The following is a 20,035-nucleotide window of genomic DNA, read 5'->3' as shown; positions in this document are numbered from 1 at the left end:
TGAATACAACCTCCAGTGTTTCATGGTGGAGACAGAGAGCGCTTCATGTGGCTCTGTAAATGGACACATTCATGGACTAGGACCGGCCCTGCCTGGCTATGAAGGCGCCGGAAACTTCCGACTCTTGCAAAGATTGTGTCGCGATTCCTGCTTAGAAAAGATGAAAAATGGAGACACGTGGAAATGGGACTATGGCATTCTCTATACCAGTGCACTATATGGCCTTATATATAGTCAGATAGTATATGTACAATCAACCAATCCAAGTCCTTGCACTTCTGCTCTATAATACAAGTTGTGTCAGATCTTCTCCATTTCTGAGATCTCACCTGCTGTCCGTAAATGGCAACAGTGTTTTCCTTTGTTACAGCCAGAAAATCTTTCCGGATTGTAGCAGATTCTAACACAGGAGTTCTGTTACTTTGTAACAATCCCAGGTGTCAGGACAGAAGCAAGAACACTTCTATTCAGTGACAGCAATCACACACAGGGTCTACTGTTCTACTGTTCTTATTATACAACATAAAACTAGGACACCCCTTAAATACGGATTAACATCACCTTATCATTATACTCATCCCCATAATTTGCGGCCGGCCGTCGCATTGTCTTTATAAGGACATTCTCTTTGCATTCTGCTTCCTGCTGGAGAGCGATGCAAGTCATAGCAGGTTCCAGAGGCTCGCCTGTCAGCGGAGCGACACACACACTTCCTTGGGCCACATCCAAACACATGGAATTTATTCTGACGTAGGGATAATGTCTACTGCAGACGGGCACCAAACTCAGGATGTTACAGATTTAGCAGAGCCACGATCGTATACACTTTTTAGCAAATGACCCACCCAAGCTACCGCCGGCTGCAGTTTTATAGGAGTACGTGCAACACCCCTGCTAACGCATTGTCACGGTGGTAGTTGCGAATAGCGCCCTCTCCATGCCAGGAGCTGTTAGGGAGACTGGGCATCTCTCTAGGAGGTCTCTAAGTACTGGAGAACTTAGTACCACTGCCTGGTAAGGCAAGAGTTAACAATACATAATGATATTGTCCAATGATGTTCTTGTAAAGCAAGCTGGAAGCTGAGTGGATGAGTGCTACCACCTGACCAAGGTATATAAACCCCCTGGTGGGCGGGAGCACATGGCCTTAGTCTTAAGTCTGTCTTAGTCTGCAGAAAGCAGTGAGGAGAGTACCAGACTTCATAGTCTGACTGCTTTAGAAAGTGTCCACTACCAGCAACCACAGGTGCCTCAGGCCTACTGTCTAGCACCCAGGGTAAGTCAGGAGACTTAAGCCCAGAGCCGAGATCCACCACCTGGACTCAGCTCCATCTCTATCAGCCCAGCCCAAAGCTAATATCAGACTGCGTGTAACCTTCCTGTGGACCGACTCTCCGTGACTCTTCCAGCTTGAGAATCTACTGTTCATTGTTTTTGGCCATTGCCTACTGTTCAATAAAGAACTGTAAGTTATCCATCACCAAGGGACTCATCTTACAGACACTCAGGGGTTGCCCCAGGGAAATACTATTGCATCAGCCTCTCCCTCCATATTTCTTGCACACACCACCTGCTGGAGACCTGCCAGGCTGTAGGACAGCCCTCCAGTCCCCATACCAAGCATCGTGACATCAGCGCGCCCTAGGCCGTAATGGTTGGCCATTTCAGTATTCTGGGCCCCGGCTGCCTCCAGGCCCCTAAGAAAAGACTAATACTGCCCCTATGTACAAGAATACAACTACTATAATACAGCCCCCTATGTACAAGAATATAACTACAATAATACTGCCCCCTATGTACAATAATATAATTACTATAATACTGCCCCCTATGTACAATAATATAACTACTATAATACTGCCCCCTATGTACAAGAATATAACTACTATAAAACTGCCCCCTATGTACAAGAATATAACTACTATAATACTGCCCCCTAATTACAAGAATATAACTACTATAAAGCTGCCCCCTATGTACAAGAATGTAACTACTAAAATACTGCTCCCTATGTACAAGAATATAACTACTATAATACTGCCCCCTATGTACAAGAATATAACTACTATAATACTGCTCCCTATGTACAAGAATATAACTACTATAATACTGCCCCCTATGTACAGGAATAGAACTACTATAATACTGCTCCCTATGTACAAGAATATAACTACTATAATACTGCCCCCTATGTACAGGAATAGAACTACTATAATACTGGCCCCTATGTACAGGAATATAACTACTATAATAATACCCCCTATGTACAAGAATATAACTACTATAATACTGCCCCCTATGTACAAGAATATAACTACTATAATAATGCCCCCTATGTACAGGAATAGAACTACTATAATACTGGCCCCTATGTACAGGAATATAACTACTATAATACTGACCCCTATGTACAAGAATATAACTACTATATTACTGCCCCCTATGTACAAGAATATAACTACTATAATAGTGCCCCCTATGTACAGGAATATAACTACTATAATACTGGCCCCTATGTACAGGAATATAACTACTATAATACTGACCCCTATGTACAAGAATATAACTACTATAATACTGCCCCCTATGTACAGGAATATAACTACTATAATACTGGCCCCTATGTACAGGAATATAACTACTATAATACTGCCCCCTATGTACAGGAATATAACTACTATAATACTGGCCCCTATGTACAGGAATATAACTACTATAATACTGCCCCCTATGTACAAAAATGTAACTACTACAATACTGCCCCCTATGTACAAGAATACAACTACTATAATACTGCCTCCTATGTACAAGAATATAACTACTATAATACTGCCCCCTATGTACAAAAATATAACTACTATAATACTGCCCCCTATGTACAAGAATGTAACTACTATAATACTGCCCCCTATGTACAAAAATATAACTACTATAATACTGCCCCCTATGTACAAGAATGTAACTACTACAATACTGCCCCCTATGTACAGGAATATAACTACTATAATACTGCCCCTATGTACAAGAATACAACTACTATAATACTGCCCCCTATGTACAAGAATATAACTACTATAATACTGCCCCTATGTACAAGAAAATAACTGCTATAATACTGCCTCCTATGTACAAGAATATAACTACTATAATACTGCCCCTATGTACAGGAATATAACTACTATAATACTGCTCCCTATGTACAGGAATATAACTACTATAATACTGCTTCCTATGTACAAGAATATAACTACTATAATACTGCCCCCTATGTACAAGAATATAACTACTATAATACTGCCCCCTATGTACAGGAATATAACTACTATAATACTGCTCCCTATGTACAGGAATATAACTACTATAATACTGCTCCTATGTACAAGAATATAACTACTATAATACTGCTCCCTATGTACAAGTATATAACTACTATAATACTGCCCCCTATGTGCAGGAATATTACTACTATAATACTGCCCCCTATGTACAAGAATATAACTACTATAATACTGCCCCCCTATGTACAAGAATATAACTACTATAATACTGCCCCTATGTACAGGAATATAACTACTATAATACTGCCCCCTATGTACAGGGATATAACTACTATAATAGTGCCCCCTATGTACAGGAATATAACTACTATAATACCGCTCCCTACGTACAAGAATATAACTACTATAATACTGCCCCCTATGTACAAGAATATAACTACTATAATACTGCCCCCTACGTACAAGAATATAACTACTATAATACTGCCCCCTATGTACAAGAATATAACTACTATAATACTGCCCCCTATGTACAAGAATATAACTACTATAATATTGCCCCCTATGTACAAGAATATAACTACTATAATACTGCCCCCTATGTACAAGAATATAACTACTATAATACTGCCCCCTATGTACAGGAATATAACTACTATAATACTGCCCCTATGTACAGGAATATAACTACTATAATACTACCCCCTATGTACAAGAATATAACTACTATAATACTGCCCCCTATGTACAAGAAAATAACTGCTATAATACTGCCCCCTATGTACAGGAATATAACTACTATAATACTGCCCCCTATGTACAAGACTATAACTACTATAATACTGCCCCTATGTACAGGAATATAACTACTATAATACTGCCCCCTATGTACAAGAAAATAACTGCTATAATACTGCCCCCTATGTACAAGAATATAACTACTATAATACTGCCCCCCTATGTACAAGAATATAACTACTATAATACTGCCCCTATGTACAGGAATATAACTACTATAATAGTGCCCCCTATGTACAGGGATATAACTACTATAATAGTGCCCCCTATGTACAGGAATATAACTACTATAATACTGCTCCCTATGTACAAGAATATAACTACTATAATACTGCCCCCTATGTACAAGAATATAACTACTATAATACTGCCCCCTATGTACAAGAATATAACTACTATAATACTGCCCCCTATGTACAAGAATATAACTACTATAATACTGCCCCCTATGTACAAGAATATAACTACTATAATACTGCCCCCTATGTACAAGAATATAACTACTATAATACTGCCCCCTATGTACAGAAATATAACTACTATAATACTGCCCCTATGTACAGGAATATAACTACTATAATACTGCCCCCTATGTACAAGAAAATAACTGCTATAATACTGCCCCCTATGTACAGGAATATAACTACTATAATACTGCCCCCTATGTACAGGAATATAACTACTATAATACTGCCCCCCATGTACAAGAATATAACTACTATAATACTGCCCCCTATGTAAAGGAATATAACTACTATAATACTGCCCCCTATGTACAGGAATATAACTACTATAATACTGCCCCCTATGTACAGGAATATAACTACTATAATACTGCCCCCTATGTACAAGACTATAACTACTATAATACTGCCCCTATGTACAGGAATATAACTACTATAATACTGCCCCCTATGTACAAGAAAATAACTGCTATAATACTGCCCCCTATGTACAAGAATATAACTACTATAATACTGCCCCCCTATGTACAAGAATATAACTACTATAATACTGCCCCTATGTACAGGAATATAACTACTATAATAGTGCCCCCTATGTACAGGGATATAACTACTATAATAGTGCCCCCTATGTACAGGAATATAACTACTATAATACTGCTCCCTATGTACAAGAATATAACTACTATAATACTGCCCCCTATGTACAAGAATATAACTACTATAATACTGCCCCCTATGTACAAGAATATAACTACTATAATACTGCCCCCTATGTACAAGAATATAACTACTATAATACTGCCCCCTATGTACAAGAATATAACTACTATAATACTGCCCCCTATGTACAAGAATATAACTACTATAATAATGCCCCCTATGTACAGGAATAGAACTACTATAATACTGGCCCCTATGTACAGGAATATAACTACTATAATACTGACCCCTATGTACAAGAATATAACTACTATATTACTGCCCCCTATGTACAAGAATATAACTACTATAATAGTGCCCCCTATGTACAGGAATATAACTACTATAATACTGGCCCCTATGTACAGGAATATAACTACTATAATACTGACCCCTATGTACAAGAATATAACTACTATAATACTGCCCCCTATGTACAGGAATATAACTACTATAATACTGGCCCCTATGTACAGGAATATAACTACTATAATACTGCCCCCTATGTACAGGAATATAACTACTATAATACTGGCCCCTATGTACAGGAATATAACTACTATAATACTGCCCCCTATGTACAAAAATGTAACTACTACAATACTGCCCCCTATGTACAAGAATACAACTACTATAATACTGCCTCCTATGTACAAGAATATAACTACTATAATACTGCCCCCTATGTACAAAAATATAACTACTATAATACTGCCCCCTATGTACAAGAATGTAACTACTATAATACTGCCCCCTATGTACAAAAATATAACTACTATAATACTGCCCCCTATGTACAAGAATGTAACTACTACAATACTGCCCCCTATGTACAGGAATATAACTACTATAATACTGCCCCTATGTACAAGAATACAACTACTATAATACTGCCCCCTATGTACAAGAATATAACTACTATAATACTGCCCCTATGTACAAGAAAATAACTGCTATAATACTGCCTCCTATGTACAAGAATATAACTACTATAATACTGCTCCCTATGTACAAGTATATAACTACTATAATACTGCCCCCTATGTGCAGGAATATTACTACTATAATACTGCCCCCTATGTACAAGAATATAACTACTATAATACTGCCCCCCTATGTACAAGAATATAACTACTATAATACTGCCCCTATGTACAGGAATATAACTACTATAATACTGCCCCCTATGTACAGGGATATAACTACTATAATAGTGCCCCCTATGTACAGGAATATAACTACTATAATACCGCTCCCTACGTACAAGAATATAACTACTATAATACTGCCCCCTATGTACAAGAATATAACTACTATAATACTGCCCCCTACGTACAAGAATATAACTACTATAATACTGCCCCCTATGTACAAGAATATAACTACTATAATACTGCCCCCTATGTACAAGAATATAACTACTATAATATTGCCCCCTATGTACAAGAATATAACTACTATAATACTGCCCCCTATGTACAAGAATATAACTACTATAATACTGCCCCCTATGTACAGGAATATAACTACTATAATACTGCCCCTATGTACAGGAATATAACTACTATAATACTACCCCCTATGTACAAGAATATAACTACTATAATACTGCCCCCTATGTACAAGAAAATAACTGCTATAATACTGCCCCCTATGTACAGGAATATAACTACTATAATACTGCCCCCTATGTACAAGACTATAACTACTATAATACTGCCCCTATGTACAGGAATATAACTACTATAATACTGCCCCCTATGTACAAGAAAATAACTGCTATAATACTGCCCCCTATGTACAAGAATATAACTACTATAATACTGCCCCCCTATGTACAAGAATATAACTACTATAATACTGCCCCTATGTACAGGAATATAACTACTATAATAGTGCCCCCTATGTACAGGGATATAACTACTATAATAGTGCCCCCTATGTACAGGAATATAACTACTATAATACTGCTCCCTATGTACAAGAATATAACTACTATAATACTGCCCCCTATGTACAAGAATATAACTACTATAATACTGCCCCCTATGTACAAGAATATAACTACTATAATACTGCCCCCTATGTACAAGAATATAACTACTATAATACTGCCCCCTATGTACAAGAATATAACTACTATAATACTGCCCCCTATGTACAAGAATATAACTACTATAATACTGCCCCCTATGTACAGAAATATAACTACTATAATACTGCCCCTATGTACAGGAATATAACTACTATAATACTGCCCCCTATGTACAAGAAAATAACTGCTATAATACTGCCCCCTATGTACAGGAATATAACTACTATAATACTGCCCCCTATGTACAGGAATATAACTACTATAATACTGCCCCCCATGTACAAGAATATAACTACTATAATACTGCCCCCTATGTAAAGGAATATAACTACTATAATACTGCCCCCTATGTACAGGAATATAACTACTATAATACTGCCCCCTATGTACAGGAATATAACTACTATAATACTGCCCCCTATGTACAAGACTATAACTACTATAATACTCCCCCTATGTACAGGAATATAACTACTATAATACTGCCCCCTATGTACAAGAAAATAACTGCTATAATACTGCCCCCTATGTACAAGAATATAACTACTATAATACTGCCCCCCTATGTACAAGAATATAACTACTATAATACTGCCCCTATGTACAGGAATATAACTACTATAATAGTGCCCCCTATGTACAGGGATATAACTACTATAATAGTGCCCCCTATGTACAGGAATATAACTACTATAATACTGCTCCCTATGTACAAGAATATAACTACTATAATACTGCCCCCTATGTACAAGAATATAACTACTATAATACTGCCCCCTATGTACAAGAATATAACTACTATAATACTGCCCCCTATGTACAAGAATATAACTACTATAATACTGCCCCCTATGTACAAGAATATAACTACTATAATACTGCCCCCTATGTACAAGAATATAACTACTATAATACTGCCCCCTATGTACAGGAATATAACTACTATAATACTGCCCCTATGTACAGGAATATAACTGCTATAATACTGCCCCCTATGTACAAGAAAATAACTGCTATAATACTGCCCCCTATGTACAGGAATATAACTACTATAATACTGCCCCCTATGTACAGGAATATAACTACTATAATACTGCCCCCTATGTACAGGAATATAACTACTATAATACTGCCCCCTATGTACAGGAATATAACTACTATAATACTGCCCCCTATGTACAGGAATATAACTACTATAATACTGCCCCCTATGTACAGGAATATAACTACTATAATACTGCCCCCTATGTACAGGAATATAACTACTATAATACTGCCCCCTATGTACAAGAAAATAACTGCTATAATACTGCCCCCTATGTACAGGAATATAACTACTATAATACTGCCCCCTATGTACAGGAATATAACTACTATAATACTGCCCCCTATGTACAGGAATATAACTACTATAATACTGCCCCCTATGTACAGGAATATAACTACTATAATACTGCCCCCTATGTACAGGAATATAACTACTATAATACTGCCCCCTATGTACAAGAAAATAACTGCTATAATACTGCCCCCTATGTACAGGAATATAACTACTATAATACTGCCCCCTATGTACAAGAATATAACTACTATAATACTGCCTCCCATGTACAAGAATATAACTACTATAATACTGCCCCCTATGTACAAGAAAATAACTGCTATAATACTGCCCCCTATGTACAGGAATATAACTACTATAATACTGCCCCCTATGTACAAGAATATAACTACTATAATACTGCCTCCCATGTACAAGAATATAACTACTATAATACTGCCTCCTATGTACAAGAATATAACTACTATAATACTGCCCCCTATGTACAAGACTATAACTACTATAATACTGCCCCTATGTACAAGGATATAACTACTATAATACTGCCCCCTATGTACAAGAATATAACTACTATAATACTGCCCCCTATGTACAGGAATATAACTACTATAATACTGTCCCTTATTTACAAGAATATAACTACTATAATACTGCCCCTATGTACAAGAATATAACTACTATAATACTGCCCCCTATGTACAAGAATATAACTACTATAATACTGCCCCCTATGTACAGGAATATAACTACTATAATACTGCCCCCTATGTACAGGTATATAACTGCTATAATACTGCCCCATATGGATAAAAATCTGTAATGGTGGAGCATATGATGGCAGATTATTCATACAGATAACACTGAGATGTAGACCTGGATTCCACTTTACTGTCAGACGCTTTTTATTTTCATTTCTTGTCGTCGCTGTAAGACAAATATTTGCCGCGTGATTGTGCTGAGGATTGCAGCACAATAAATAAAGCGCTGGTAGGTGACATATGAATGTATATACCAGGCTCCGGTCTGTGTATTTTTACCAATCACACTGTGTAATGTCCTTCTATGTTTTTTCATTAATGAACATGATGATTATATCTGCGCGGTGCTGTGATTACTTTCCGTGACGTCTGAGCCGCTGCCGAGCAACAAAACATCAGCGTCTTTTATAGCTGGTCTCACACTTCTTCCAAAACTTCACGTTATCTTTAGTGTAGCTCAAGTAGAAGGTAGACAAGAGGAACCCAATACAACACGACCAGGAATAGGGCTCTAGAGGTCTTCTATATAAAGGGTTTTAGGGGACCAAGTCCCAGATGTTCATTTCCAATTCCCAACGGTCCTATAGTCTTCCCTCCCTGTACAATTTTTTGGCCTCATCAGGATTAGACATGAGACCACTGAGGTCGTTATTTGGCTGCTGCAGTAGTGTATGTGCATAGCCGGAGACAGGTGACCAAATTTTGGGGCAGAGGTGGAAGCTGTGGCAGTGTATACTTAGACAAGAAATATAGGCTTTAGTTATTGTAACTCTGTCTAATAATGTTAACAGCCCCCTTAACAGATGAGTCACTTTATGTTACTGTACTGATCCTGAGTTACGTCCTGTATCATACTACAGAGCTGCACTCACTATTCTGCTGCTGGTGCAGTCACTGTGTACATACATGACATTACTTATCCTGTACTGATCCTGAGTTACGTCCTGTATCATACTACAGAGCTGCACTCACTATTCTGCTGCTGGTGCAGTCACTGTGTACATACATGACATTACTTATCCTGTACTGATCCTGAGTTACATCCTGTATTATACCCCAGAGCTGCACTCACTATTCTGCTGCTGGTGCAGTCACTGTGTACATACATGACATTACTTATCCTGTACTGATCCTGAGTTACATCCTGTATTATACTACAGAGCTGCACTCACTATTATGCTGCTGGTGCAGTCACTGTGTACATACATGACATTACTTATCCTGTACTGATCCTGAGTTACATCCTGTATTATACTCCAGAGCTGCACTCACTATTCTGCTGCTGGTGCAGTCACTGTGTACATACATGACATTACTTATCCTGTACTGATCCTGAGTTACGTCCTGTATCATACTACAGAGCTGCACTCACTATTCTGCTGCTGGTGCAGTCACTGTGTACATACATGACATTACTTATCCTGTACTGATCCTGAGTTACATCTTGTATTATACCCCAGAGCTGCACTCACTATTCTGCTGCTGGTGCAGTCAGTGTGTACATACATGACATTACTTATCCTGTACTGATCCTGAGTTACATCCTGTATTATACTCCAGAGCTGCACTCACTATTCTGCTGCTGGCGCAGTCACTGTACATACATGACATTACTTATCCTGTACTGATCCTGAGTTACATCTTGTATTATACCCCAGAGCTGCACTCACTATTCTGCTGCTGGTGCAGTCAGTGTGTACATACATGACATTACTTATCCTGTACTGATCCTGAGTTACATCCTGTATTATACTCCAGAGCTGCACTCACTATTCTGCTGCTGGTGCAGTCACTGTGTACATACATGACATTACTTATCCTGTACTGATCCTGAGTTACATCCTGTATTATATCCCAGAGCTGCACTCACTATTCTGCTGCTGGTGCAGTCACTGTGTACATACATGACATTACTTATCCTGCACTGATCCTGAGTTACATCCAGTATTATACCCCAGAGCTGCACTCACTATTCTGCTGGTGCAGTCACTGTGCACATACATGACATTACTTATCCTGTACTGATCCTGAGTTACATCCTGTTTTATACCCCAGAGCTGCACTCACTATTCTGCTGCTGGTTCAGTCACTGTGTACATACATGACATTACTTATCCTGTACTGATCCTGAGTTACATCCTGTATTATACCCAGAGCTGCACTCACTATTCTGCTGCTGGTGCAGTCACTGTGTACATACATGACATTACTTATCCTGTACTGATCCTGAGTTACATCCTGTATTATACCCCAGAGCTGCACTCACTATTCTGCTGCTGGTGCAGTCACTGTGTACATACATGACATTACTTATCCTGTACTGATCCTGAGTTACATCCTGTATTATACCCAGAGCTGCACTCACTATTCTGCTGCTGGTGCAGTCACTGTGTACATACATGACATTACTTATCCTGTACTGATCCTGAGTTACATCCTGTATTATACCCCGGAGCTGCACTCACTATTCTGCGGTTGGTGCACTCACTGTGTACATACATGACATTACTTATTCTGAACTGATCTGCCATTCAGGCTAGCGTAAACTGCTCAATAGTGTCTGGCTACAGGCTTTATGAATGTTACCAACGACATATAGCAGAATTGCTAATGTAGCTCGAGAGTTAAACAAAGTCTGCAACTTATAATTAGAACAAAAAAAAATATATAAAATGTTTATGAAGCACATCTACAAGTCTATAAATTATCCATTCATATATTGGTGCGCTGGCATTCAGTAGCCTGGTAAAGGTGAGTGACGCCCCTCTGGCAGCCATGTTTGTTGACATCCAGCTTTCCCAGAAAAGGCACAGGCTGTACATGAGATAAAAATACTTTATACAAGAACCTCATCACACTGAGGGCAATCCTCCTGGGCTTCTATCTCCTTGGTGCTCCACTGATACAAGCAACACAAACATTGTATCTTGGCTGCTTAATATGAAGCCGTCTCTCTCTCTCTCCCACTAGTGCTTCATATACAAAGCTGATGTTCAGGATGTCACTAGTTAAAGGGGTCGTCTGATTATTAGAAAAACCCCATCAAAAACAATTTCCATATATTAGAAGGTGAAACCCAAACTTAACTCTCAGGAGGACCTCCATGACTGCAGCAGAGGCTCTTGATCCCAGATGCTTATACTGTACACCATTTGGACTATATGTACGTTGTTCACGTGATCGCTGTGCCAATCCTGGCACTGGTACCATGGCAATCACTTAGATATGACCACTGAAACCAGGGATTGGCTCAGTAACAAACCAGTTAGCCAGATATGATCAATGACACCAGGGATTGGCTCAGTGGTCACATACAAGTCAACGAGATATGATCAATAACACCAGGGATTGGCTCAGTAACAAACCAGTCAGCTAGATGTGAATTGGCTCAGTGGTCACATGCCAGTCACCCAAATATGACCGCTGACAGCAGAGTTCACAGGCCAGTCAGCTAGATATGACCACTGACACCAGAGTTCACAGACCAGTCAGCTAGATATGACCACTGACACCAGGGATTGGAGCAGTGGTCAAAGTCTAGTCACTTAGATATAAACAGTGACACCGGGGATTGGCTCAGTGCTCACATACCAGTCACCTTGATATGATTGCTGACACCAGGGATTGGCTTAGTGGTCACATACCAGTCACCTAGATATGATTGCTGACACCAGGGATTGGCTAAGTGGTCACATGCACTATAACCACTTGCAATCCGAAGTTCTGAAAACTGCAGCTGTGGGGGACCCTCCTGAGATATAGGATGGTTTTATTTCTATTTTCCCTAAAACCAGCTTCCTCAGTGTGTCCCTACAGGGGAAATACTGCATTGGAATGACAAGAATTCCAACATCCCTAACTTTCTCCCTATAGGGAAACACTAAGTTACGTGTAATTTTTGGCAATGCCTGTAAGTCACCCAGCCTTCCCTTTCAGCATTGGGGTCCTGGTTTCAAAACAGACCATGAACAACATCTGCATGTAGTTTGTTCACTTTGTGCTGGATCTGTAATGGCGCACATATTGCTTGGCACCCAGCTTTCCCCTACAACTAATTTAAAGGGAATGTATATTTCACTTACAGCCTCAACAATCCCAGTTTTTGGCCAATGTTTACCAGCTCACCCCACGTGTGTTTCACAAATCCAGAATGAGGCGTAGTTTAACTTTACGACACCCAAAATAAATAAAAAAATATCCTCCTTTACACAGACGTCAACACCTTCAACCGAGGGTTAAGTGCGAAATACTTGACATGCAAAATGAAACAGACAGCAACACCCCCACAAAATATGCAACGCAATAATGCAACAACATATTTCAGAGCAGAAATAAAAATACCCGGCTCCTGCAGCAGGTTTTTCCAGATTTTACATTCACTCAGGACGTAAGCGAATAAAAAGTCTGCCCAGCACACAGGTGGTTAAGAAGTTTCCAAAGCCGAATTGTAAACTGGGGAGAGTGATGAGAAGGTCCACATAATGTAACAATACAAGGGCTACAATGCATCTGATACAAGGGGATAAGTGTTGCCACAACCTAAACTTCCTGCACATAACCTCCCCCCACCCCCTGCACTGAGACCCTCAGGAACAAAAGGTTACAGAGCAACATGGATCCTGCAATCTCATCCCAGGACTCATTAGAGTTTACATTATGGTACCCACCAGTAAATGCATGTCAAAAGCTTCCTGCTGGTGGGCACTGGTGCCATCCCCTGGCCATAGGGTGCGGTAAGTTCCATGGAATAACGTAGAAGTTGCAGAGGTAGAAGTGTATCCAGCACAAATAGTTCACTGTGCCAGGAGGTATTTTAGGGAGGGAAGGATATTTTAACAAGCTTTGAGCTACATGCCAACATACTCTGCCCACTGGAATTCTTGAGCTGGAAGGGCATGGTGCAGGGAGGGAAGGCCTGGCATGCAAGTTTATGGGGAGGGGGGGAGAAATACAGGGATACAATGTATCAAGAAATAGTCATAAATACACAAGGATGGAGGAGGAGGTGGGTGAATGCATTCCCACACCCTGAAGAAGAGGCCTCTTCCTCCAGACATCTCATGCAACAGGCCCCTGGGCATCTGCAGGGTGGCAGAGTGGGTGAAGGCCCCCTTTCCCCTCCAGATCTGCAAGTAAACACACCAACCCACACACCCTAAAAAGGAAAAGCCACCCACACTCACCTTAGTAGACTCTCTTCTTCATGCAGGGGTCTTCTCTGTGCCAAGCAGGGTCTCCTATGACTGTGTGCAGAGGGGGCAGGGAGGGTGCTCCTCTCCCCCCACCCCTCCCAGCTCAGGGTGAGACCTCAGCGGGCCACTGGTGAGAAGGGATCGGGTGTCTATTGAGACCCAGACGGGCGGCAGAGAGATGTGAGGCAGCCAGGGAAAGATGAGGGGAGGAGAGAAGGGAGGAGGGAGAGAGAAACTAGAGCCTGCAAGGAAGGGAGGGGGAGAGCAGGGAGGAGGAAGGGAGAGCCAGGGCTGGGGGGTCCTGATTCCATGCACCCCCTGAGGTGCCAGCTACACTCTACCCTGACTATGTCTGACATTGTAGATACCCTGATACATTGTGTAAAGGAAGGTGATAGAATGGACACTATGAGAAGGAGACATATTATGTAAATACAATAGTTTTGTAGGGCACCGATGCCATGCCAGCTGTTACTGGACTACAAGTCACAGCAATGCCAGAACTAAAGCCACTATGATAAATTGTTGCATTAGGTCTCCCTTATGGGAATGTTAGAAGCATTACAGAAAAATTACAAAGAAAAGAACTTTGATGTACATATAATATAAATATATACTGTATATATGCATCAGTAACAATGTCATTGTATTGTGATATCAAGTATATGAATGAACAGATAGTCCCCGGGTTACATACCAGATAGGTTCTGTAGGTTTGTTCTTAAGTTGAATTTGTATGTAAGTCGGAACTGTATATTTTATCATTGTAATCCCAGCAAGAACTTTTTTGGTCTCTGTGACAATTGGATTTTAAAAATGTTGGGTTGTCATAAGAATCAGGATTAACACTAAAGCTTCATTACAGACACATTTGATAACTGTTACAGCTGATCATTGTAGCCTAGGACTAAAGCACAATAAATTACCAATATCCAGAGGTCCGTTTGTAACTAGGGGTCGTATGTAAGTTGAGTGTTCTTAAGTAGGGGATATGTAATAATATTTTATTATATGTTTTAAGTATAAAAAAACATAAAATTGTAAAATAATAAACTAAATAAATCTATAAATCAAAATAAAATCCAGTATTATGGGAAATTGCTAAACTATTTCTGATAATGAATCAGGGATGAGTTGGGAGAATTATTATAGCATTATAGTTTAGGGGTACAGGCAGAGGAATAAGTTATGTGGCAGTTCATGTACCCCATTGCTAGGTGGCAAGCATTGCCAGCATGTACTTGGCCTTTGCCAGGGTATTTAGCCACAGACCTTAGACAGAAAAAGGAATATTTGGCCCAGGTGAAGGAAACCCACATCCCACCCATGGAGATAAATATCCCTTTAAATTGGAAGGCGCTGGAGTCCATGCTCGTGCTCTGGCAGGCCGGCTCGCTGCATTAATCCCCATCTGCTATCCGATCGCTCACCAAGGTTACTCTGCCTTATCCAAACACATTTTATAGGCCAATACCTTTACTCTGTGTGATTATTATTTCAATGGCAAATACAATAAAGCGAGTGATGGGGCCCGAGCCCTGACATCATAGACACTTGTAATGCTGTGTTATATTAAAGGGGGGATTTTGACTTTTTATAGGACTGGAAGTGTTCTGCAGTGTTTCCATGTACAGTTATATGGTCCGTGGGCTCCTCTGTCATGTAAACAGACATATAGTTTTATAAATCACAAGTATGTGGTAGCGGTCATGTAACCAATTTTATAATGGGACAGCGTAGCTCTGTGTTATGCCTCTGGCACCTCAACAATGCCTTCCCTCATGGGGGTAACAAACAAGTAAAATTAAATTATATGGGAAAAATTTTAGGCCTAGTGTACTTACTCTAAGCCTGTAGCCCATAGCAACCAATCAGAGATCAGCTCTCATTTTCCAAACTGCCCAGGACAAATGTAATCTGATCTCTGATTGGTTTCCCTCGCTAACCAAGCCCTGTGTCCACAGAGGCAGGTAAGGCCCTGTTTGTTTATAACAAAAAAAATATTCCTTAACCTACAGCCGCTGATGGAAGCCCAAATTCATCAACCTTCATGTAAATGTGATGTAAATACTCTATACTTCCAACATAGTCGTCCGTCTTATCAGGTGCATCTATCATCTTTTCATTTGTGGAAAAGCTGGGTGACTAATAATATGGCCGCCATGGACAACCCTTTCAAAAGATAAAATAAAATAAATCATTAATATTATGGTAATGGATATAGTCATAGAAACAGAATGCTGATGTATTCCTCCATTTCCTCTAGTCACATCTAGAGCTGCGTTCACCTTGGGGCACATTTACTAAGAGCGTTGTGCTGCATTTTTGTCGGACTCTGCACCTTATTCTTGCACAGGTATTTAAGAAGTGTCTATGCTGCTATTGTGTCGCACGTGACCCTTTTGTGGCGCAGCTACGCTATATTTAACTTGCAAATTGTGTCGCATGGCCTATGTGAAAGGTGCACCACAAAAAAGTTGGTGAACTCTGTCGGGCCAGTGTGGGAAGAGACAGATTCATGATTTCTGGCGCATGATGTTAGTGAATTGCCGCACCGATCACTATGGGGCACATTTACTTACCCGGTCCATTCGCGATCCAGCGGTGGGTTCTCCGACGCTGATTCGGGTTCTGCTGGGATTCACTAAGGTCCGTGCGCCGATTTTCACCAGGTGTCGCTGCTGCGCCGAGGTCCGCCGAAGTTCACCTGCTTTTTTCTGGTGTATCTGAGTGCTTGATCTTGCGACACAAATGGCTTTTTAAATTCTGTGGTTTTTCCGAATCCTTCGGGTTGTCCGGTGGCCACGCCCCCGATTTCTGTAGCGCGAAAGTCGGCGACAGATTCGCGGCTGCGGACCCTTAGTAAATGTGCCCCTATATATGGAAATAGCACTTTTAGTGCAGTTTCCGACTTTCTAAGAAAATGTGCCCCATTGTGTAGCTTCAAATTAAAACAAAAAAGTAAAGAAAAGTAATTACAAAGTGACTGGACATTTTATGGAGATTTTAACATTTTTTTCAGGTGCAGAGCTTCCCTTTAATGACTTCACCTTCCCTTCAGACAAATCACAATCAATTGAGTCATCGGAACATAAAAGTGTGTATAATTCACTGATAATACCCCGGTCAGATCATGCGGGGCGCGGGGGGGAGGGGGGGGGGTCTCTTGGGGACCCCAGACCATCATTAGCCTGTTTTTATTTCCTCATTTCCCAGACAATGACAGTGAGTAGATGTCGCCAGCAGTTCAATCTAATGGAAATATAATAAAATCAGACAGCGGAGGCCGGGAAGGAGCTGGAGCTGCGGCATTGACCTCCTGGTAACTGTGTGCAATGTGAGCACTGGAGAATTTGATAAAAGGTTTGTGGTTAGAGAGTGATCTGCTTAGGGGGGCACTCGGGGGGCCAGGAGAGTCACTATCAAACAGCTGTGCCCCTCAAGGGCTTCATAGCGGACATAACAGAGGGCGGGCAACATGGCCTAGTGTATTATCATTAGTGAGATTGGGATGGAAATTGTGTGGGCACGAGAATTTATCCAAAATTTTTTAGAATTTGTGATATAAAGTGACAAAATAATAGGATGAAATTTACATCGCACACTGGCACAGATTTTCATATATTGAGCCAGGACCCTTCCTCTGCCCTCTCAATGCCCTAGAGCAGGGGTCAGGAACCTTTTTGGCTGAGAGAGCCATGAACACCACATATTTTAAAATGTAATTCTGTGAGAGCCATACAATATGCACATGTCCCCCAGTAGATAGGTAGCCAAGGCACATGTCCCCCAGGAGATAAGTAGCCAAAGCACATGACCCCCCCCCCCCCCCAGTAGATAGGTAGCACAGCAGTTCCCTCTCTAGTAGATAGGTAGCCACAGCACATGTCACCAGTAGATAGGTAGCCACAGTACATGGCCCCCCAGTAGATAGGTAGCCACAGCACATGCCCCCCCCCCCAGTAGATAAGTAGCAGCAGTAAATGGCCTCTAGTAAATGGGTAGCCACAGCACATGCCCCTCAGTAGATAGGTAGCCCCAGTAAGTGCCCCCAGTAGACAGGTACCCACATCACATGGCCCCCAGTAACTAGGTAGCCCCAGCACATGCCCCCAGTAGATAGCTAGCCCTAATACATGCCCCCGGTCGATAGCCACAGCACATGCACCCAAATAGACACCTAGCCCCAGCATATGCCCCAAAGTAGATAGGTCGCCACAGTACATGCCCCCCAGTAGATAGGTAGCACCATCACATGCCTGCTAGTAAATAGGTAGCCACACCACATGCCTCCCAGTAGATAGGTAGTAACAGCACATTCCTGCAGCAGACAGTTAGCCCCAGCAAATGCCCCCGGTAGATAGGTAGCCCAGGCACATGTCCTCAGTAGATAGGTTGCCACAGCACATGACCCCCAGTAGATAGGTAGTCACAGCACATGCTCCCCAGTAGATAGGCAGTCACAGCACATGCTCCCCAGTAGATAGGCAGTCACAGAACATGCTCCCCAGTAGATAGGCAGTCACAGAACATGCTCCTCAGTAGATAGGTAGCCACAGCACATACTCCCAGTAGATAGGTAGCCCCAGCACATACCCAAGTTAGATAGGTAGTCATAGCACATGCCCACAGTAGATAGGTAGCCACAGCAAATACCTCCCAGTAGACAGGTAGCCCTATCACATGCCCCCAGGTCCCAGTAAATAGGTAGTGCCAGCACATACGTGCCCCCAGTAGATAGGTAGCCACAGCACATGCCGGCCTGCATCCAGTGGTCATCGCTGTGTGTGTCTTAGATGTACACACTGTCGATCGCTATTAATCAATGATTTGTCTGAGAGCCAGATGCAGCCATCAAAAGAGCCACATATGGCTCCCGAGCCATAGGTTCCCTACCCCTGCCCTAGAGTATATTGCCCCACTTCACTTCCTACTACGTACAGTGTGGCTGTGCATTGTATTGCACCTCAACCCTATTCACATGAAGGGTATAAAGCCATGAGGACTTTGACATCAAAGGCCGCTTGCAACTGCTTCAAGGGGGATTCTAGGTGTCTCATCCTGACAATCAAATTATTATACCTAACTAGTATTATAATAAAAAAAATATTTATATGAATTACTGATATCATTCAGCCTAAACTTGAGTCCTAGATCTGCAGAGGTGTGATAGTATCTTCCTGGTACAGGAGTATACATGGATTCTTAGCATATGTAAATTATATATACACTATAGATACAGAGCGAGGGAAGATGTTTTCTCCTTACCCCTCCTTGTAAAGTTAGGATAACTTTACATAATAGAATATGTTTGTTATGGTCTTTTGTGCCATAAAATATAGTTTTGCTCATAGTTTCTTGCTTGTATTTGATATAGAGAATGCAGGGGAACTGACACCCCATTAT

The 20,035-nt window shown here is 40.9% G+C and overlaps 2 protein-coding genes across 7 annotated transcripts in view; one reads left to right on the top strand and one right to left on the bottom strand.

Annotated features, from left to right (window-relative positions):
- Window positions 1-20,035, bottom strand: part of EPN2 (epsin 2) — a 48,810-nt gene that overhangs the window by 23,992 nt on the left and 4,783 nt on the right. For 2 of the 4 annotated variants that reach the window (XM_072119912.1, XM_072119918.1), the window contains exon 1: window positions 14,621-14,850. The exons of 1 other annotated variant lie outside the window; for it this stretch is intronic. The gene's annotated coding sequence lies outside the window, so the exon portion shown is untranslated. Of the gene's footprint in view, window positions 1-14,104; window positions 14,228-14,620; window positions 14,851-20,035 lie in introns of those variants that run through there. One more of the 4 variants, XM_072119915.1, reaches the window with a different exon arrangement.
- The window catches only part of GRAP (GRB2 related adaptor protein), a 63,876-nt gene continuing 61,485 nt past the window's right edge, over window positions 17,645-20,035 (top strand). For 2 of the 3 annotated variants that reach the window (XM_072119919.1, XM_072119921.1), the window contains exons 1-2: window positions 17,645-17,726; window positions 17,846-17,992. The gene's annotated coding sequence lies outside the window, so the exon portion shown is untranslated. The remainder of the gene's footprint in view (window positions 17,727-17,845; window positions 17,993-20,035) is intronic. The other variant, XM_072119920.1, reaches the window with a different exon arrangement.

Source organism: Engystomops pustulosus, chromosome 8, assembly GCF_040894005.1.
Source record: "Engystomops pustulosus chromosome 8, aEngPut4.maternal, whole genome shotgun sequence".
Taxonomy (NCBI): Eukaryota; Metazoa; Chordata; class Amphibia; order Anura; family Leptodactylidae; genus Engystomops; species Engystomops pustulosus.
Note: the sequence above shows the minus strand (reverse complement) of the source record. Positions and strands in the feature narration are given on the sequence as shown.